The following is a 6,323-nucleotide window of genomic DNA, read 5'->3' on the forward strand; positions in this document are numbered from 1 at the left end:
TTTTGGGCTTTAGGGGCCCTGGGGAAATTGCCATCTTTGTCAGATTAGTAATCCAGATTTGCCCCTTCTAATACTTGCACACATTTGCCGATTTAACAGCTCATTTATGGCACAACAAAGGTTTCAGTGTCTCTTGAAAGAACAACGAACAAACACAATGCTGCCATATTTTTTTAAGGCTGTGTTGAGCATCTTTGTTGTGGAATCATTAAAATGATCAGAATTGACAGTTATCATGCACACGGGCAGCAAGTTGCAGTGTGAGTTATGTCTTAATAAAGTATTCGGGGTTGTAATGTCTTACAGATGTATTTGTTGTTTCAGCCTTCATTATCAATATGAACCATGTGGAGTGTAAAAATCAAATTGTGTAACATAATGAGGATTAAAGGCTGTGTCGTATGTGGGTATTGTTTTATTAGTGTTGATGTTTGCTGTCTCTGGGGCAGATTTAGGATTAGTGCAGCCATCTAGCTGTGAATGTCAACAACAATATGTGAAGGCACAAAAGCCTCATTCAGCAACATATAAATATACATACAAATATAGACGGTATCTGCTTCATTTCTCTGTCCACACCTGCTCATCTGCAGCATAGTTCATACTCACATACTACTCTGAATTGTACGGAAATCAGGTGTTAATATAAGATTTTCTTTTCTCTGGTTGATGTTGTGTTTTGGTGATGCGTAGTAGCATGCCAGCTCGTTGTTCTAAGCAGCTTGTTTGGGCCGCAGGGGTCCATGGGATGAACAGCAATGACGGGTTAGAGAATCATATGAGGGCACATCTAGATCTACTCAAATAGTCACAGTTGCCAGGCCACCATTGCCTTAAGTGTGTTTTCCAGTGTACAGTATCTGTAAGTCTGTGTGCATGTTTGTGTGTGTATGAGTCCTTCATACTTTTACTGTGTTATACATGAGTCACTATTGTTTGAGGGCAAAATGAGAGCTGGAGAGGAAATCATTTGGCGGTGTCGTGTCTTCACCCATGACAAAGAATATGAATAACGCTAAGCACTCTTGATTTGGACAAATTACGGGTTGGCTTGACATTTTCAACTGTCTGTCGATAAATGGTGATGAAAAAGAGCTATTGTGACCACAGTCTTTCTGAATCAGTGACAACTTGGAGAAAAAAAGAAATCTGTCAAAAACATTTTATGTTGTTTATTGGCTTCTGTTCTCGATGCTATCTTGACAGGTTTGTTAGTGCTGCTCTGACATTGTAAGGACTTGGTTGTTTGCGTGTGGGTTTAAAATGTAGAGTTTTCTTTTCTGGTTTAAGGTCTAGAAGAGGGAGATGGTTCAACAGGTCTACATCCGTACTGAAAGCATAGATTCATTGCTAATATGATTGTCACTGCAGCCACTATTCATTGTTTTTGACTTGATAGATATGAAATATATCATGAGGATGAGCTGGTTAGCATTTGTATATTCTAAGTATCGAGAGTTTGAACGATGGCTGCTGTGCTAACTAGTGATCCTCTTGTTTGAGAGATACACTTTGTTATCTTCTGTCTGTCTGTCTGTCAGACACACGCCGTGTTAAATGTGCACATTCCAATGGATGGTTGTCAAGATAGTAGATACTTTTTTTGTGACGTTATTAAAATCTAATAAAGTCTCAATGTCAAATTATACCAAATCTTTTTGTGTTGTCGTTACATGAATTTGATATTGTGTTGCAGTTTTAGGTGATGTTTTTTTCCTGTTCTTTTGATGCACTTCAATATTTTAAAACTTCTTTAGTGACCATTTTAAGAGGAAAAAATAAGCAACAAATTCATGCATTTATGAGGCATACTGGGCTCTTCTGTGCAGTTTTAGCTTTAACATTTTTGTATGAAGCAATGCTGAAACTTGAGGAGGTAAAGTGAACAGGCGTTGCCCCTGACTCTCTGCCAACTTCTGCTTTAGTGGGCTTAATGGTCTCAAAAGACAACCTAATGGTGGCTTAGCTACTCTTTACATTGCGCCCATATAGTCTCTCAAGACACAAACAGCATATAAAGAAATCTATATCACAATAACCCCATTGCCATTAAGCACAACTGAAACCTAAAAAAACCTCAATCTATCACATCCAATCATAACGGACCATATTCATGAGAGCCAAGCAGAGTTTTGATGATTTAGCACCATTACCTTGACCTTGAAATAACAATAGTGTTCCAGTCACGGTCTTACATCTCTCGACAGCATTTCAATTATAATAGATAACTTAGTGCATGAAGAGGTACTCGCTACAAAATGAATATAATTTAGATCAGAGGTGCCCAAATTCTTTCTTATAAAGGGTCAAAAATGATCTTGGAGGGAGGGCCAGAAATAAATCTTTATATTATGTGTAATTACATTTCATTTAAATGTAATATATTTGACAGAAAAATAAAATTCTGATTCTAAAACTAAATTTCAGAATAATAAAAAGATGAATCTTTAATCTGCGTAATAGTAATTATATATATTTTTTTGCATAAATTATTGTCAAAAACACTTCTCGTGCCATTTTGTTCAAATTTTTCTTGACTTACGTTATCTTGACCGGCAGCTCAGCGAGGTAGGCAACACTAACAGCACATGAGCAGTAGCAGGAGAGAGAGAATACCATCATTCTTTGTAGATAAGAAGCAGGCCAATGTAATTTAACAGGGAAGCTTAACAGCACTCTGCTGTACATTGTTGAAAAAAAATAATCTTATAATGCAATTTTTAGCTGCACAAAATGTACAGTTTGTACTCAGTAGGATTTGAATTTGACAGCACTTAAGAATGAAGAGAATAAGCACTAGCTTGTTAAATGCCGTGGTGGGCAAAAGAAAAAATGAAGGTGCGGGCCAAACTTGACCCGCGGGCACAAAATTGGGCTGCTCTGATTTAGATAGCAAGGTTCTGTCTAATTGATGGCTATTGATTTGGAGAGTACTTGTTATCCATATTGTGGCTCTAATAAGGATTAGTACTGCCTGGCTAGGTCACAAATTAACCAAGCATTCAGCCCAGAAATCAATTAGATGGATCTCATCTTTTCTATTTAACACACGGTTACTCTTGCGTACAAACAAAAAACTAGAGGGACATGAGAAGATTCTGCTTTTTACAGCAGGTTTTGCTTGTTCAAAAGCAGGAGCTACTTTCCTCATCTCAAAAGGAAGAAATAAACTATTGATCTCTGCTTGGATCATTAACTGTTCCTGTTATCAAACTGCTGAAAGCTCATTCAATGTCTTAAAGCCAGTAAATTATAGGGAGCAAATTTCAACAGCAGCCATTACCTCCAATGTGCATCCTCCAATCAGCATGTCCACGTAATGTCACAAATGTCAGAGACTGGCTGAATGGAAAATAGAAAAATTGGAAAAACCAGAAGAATCACTTTGTATGTCTAATTTTTCAAACATATACGATACATATATTTTACATAGATACATAAATACACACTATAATGAAAGTCATCATCTTTCACCTCCAAACAAGAATAGCCAACATCCTCATCAACCTGTATGCTGTCTGAGAACATAGTGATGAGGGAAAAAAGCTACTCAGACATAGTCTCAGGGCTGAAATCCATTTTGTCCTCAAACACCAAAATACAAGTGATTAAATGCAAACCTATCTTAACAAAATGGGATTTATGGCTATAGATATGTGCACTGCCAAGGTGGCTCTGCCCACCCAGTCAAACACTACCGAAAAATCTTCTTCAAAACTTCTTCATCATCATTATCACAATCATCATCATCATCATCACCATCAACGGGTGCTGAAAAAAGTCCTACAGCAAACATGTCAGTCCTTTTTTTACACATTTGTGAGCATCTGCCTGAAGGAGTTGTCTGTTTTTTTTTTCTCTGCGCCTTTGTTGCATTTGTGTTTCCCATCTTGGCAAAAAAAGAAAAAAGAAAAAAAGAGAGTTGTGTCACCCCACCGGTAAAGTGCCCGGCCTGCCTCATAGCCGATCAATATCATCAAAGGACAGGAGACGGTTTTTAAAATCCTTCAGCTGTCTGAGAAACTGTATGTATGGACTTGGTTTCTAACACAGCATTTGTGTTTTATAATCAGTGTGCACATCACATTGATAAACAACTATAATACTATAGTGAAGTTACTTATTGGAGACAACACTTTTTTAAGCTTTACAGCAGACTTCTGATTGGGTTTGTCACAATAGCAAAATTTTGGCCTGATTTTCTGAATTTTAGGGTCAACATCTGTCCATTAATAAAGTAATTTTGTATTTTTTTTATTGCACTTTTATTTTACCTATTAGTTTGGACAGCCCTTCTACTTCTACTTGTAAAGTCAAGTCTATTAACTTGTTTGGATGTAAAAAAAAAAAAGGTCAGTAATTGTCATTAGCATTTGTCAGCTGGTGATAATTCAGAGCTAACAAATTGTCTGAATCTTCAAACCTTGTAACCCTAAACAACCAAAGGCTTTTAGTCCATTCAAGAAAAGAGCCATTGTGTTACTGTGGATCCATGTTTCTGCAGAAGGAGGAACTGAAGCATATTTCTTACACAATGCAGATACTTTCCCTTTTGTACACAGTGTGCCTACTCAAGAAACCAAATTAAACAACTCTGGTCAAACAAGTTGTTGGTTAAACCTTCTATCCTTGTTGGAGATAAATGCAGACAAAAAAAAAAAAAAGAGTCGAATACATTTGCATATATACAAAATATTGGCCAGGAATTGTCATGCTGACAGTCAGGCAAAAGACAGACATACAAAGCAACCTGTAGTTTACAGAGGTAAGGACAACAAGACCTCCCAGAGAACAAATAAAAGAGGAACACAACGCGTTTTGGGGAGTCTTTCTTTAAGACTTGGTTTTTGAATGGAACATCTCATTAGTTGATTTTCAGTAACTTAGCAACTAACTCTGATAAAGGGAAATTACTCTTTATGTCACTGTGGTGGGATGCAGGCGTCTCACCACACATGGGAAATGAGTTGGCAGCTTAGACAAATCATTTCACATGCATATTATGTCTGTCATTCATTCAAAGTGACTGCACAATATGAAGTGTATTTAAATTAATGAATAGTATGAATTAGTCTTCACTTACTCCATTATGTTTTAAACAGAGATCGGCTTTTAAGGCAGTCCGAGTGCCGTGAAAATAACGTCAGTAAAGTCGGACGGTTCTCGATACTCCCTGGACATTTTACAAAGGCCATATTGAATATCCTGCTGAATATCTTTTCTGGAGCTACATCGTTATGTGTAGTGGGGCTTTGCACAGAAGTACACACAAGAGCTTTATCTGGGCAGTTAAAGTTCATTTCTCAAGATAATTGCATGCCTGTAATGAACAGACTGTACAGTGACAACAATAAACCTACAGACAGTAACAGATGCTTTCAGTTATCTTCCGAACGTTGTATTTGGTTCATGCGCATAAATAATAAAATCCTACACAACCTATTCCACTTACAAGAAAGTCATCAATTAAATCAACCCAGTAATTTGAAGTGGCAACCTCTAATTTATTGTGCAAAGTCCCATTAGTGTGATGGCTGCAAACCGCTTCAATTTCTCACTGGAATTCGATGAGTCTTTCAAAGCGCAGTCAGCTGTCACTTAAAGCAACCGGATCCACTGCTCGACCAGCACAGTGCCAGTTTGTGCTATTCAGTAGCAGATATGTTTTAGCAGGCGGTGGTCTAATGTGTTTATTATGTTGCCCTGCCTGACATTCACCCGTTTAGTACACCTTAGTTTAATGTGTACTGTGGCTTGTGTCCCTACATTTGCCTCCGTCTGAAAATGTATATTTCATAACTAGCTCTATTTGCTGTACCTGGCAAGTTGCTGCTTAAAGTAGAGCTCCTCTGCAGGATTCCCAATTATATCTTACATCAATAAGAAATTTCAGACCTGAGGCAGAAAATAATTTTTTCAAGGGGGTTGGAAATTAATGAGTAGATTCTCTGGTTCAGTTCTTGTAACAAATGAACAATTGCACAGTTTAAAAGTTATAATCAGACTAAATGAGAGTAAATGTATTGTAATAAAATGCAACACAAGACTTGAACGACTTTATTGTCTATAATGGTATTTTTGGATTACTTTTGTTTCAACTGTATAAGATGTGTGACAAAGAAGCTAAAACATAAGAGCACTGCGGTAAAAAGGAGAAAGGAGCACTTGAGGTGAACGGTGACCATCTCCTCTTACCTAACGGCCACATTAAAAGACAGAGTGGAAAAATGGACAGAGCACTGACAGCCATAAAGATAAAGACAAGATTGAGTTTTTAATGTAGAGAACCTGATGGAGCTCACCGGTGATAGTATTACCACATA

The sequence above is a fragment of the Brachyistius frenatus genome, unplaced genomic scaffold (assembly GCF_029030835.1).
Source record: "Brachyistius frenatus isolate BFR_SWC_R1_liver_20210118 unplaced genomic scaffold, ASM2903083v1 Contig_120, whole genome shotgun sequence".
NCBI lineage: Eukaryota > Metazoa > Chordata > Actinopteri > Embiotocidae > Brachyistius > Brachyistius frenatus.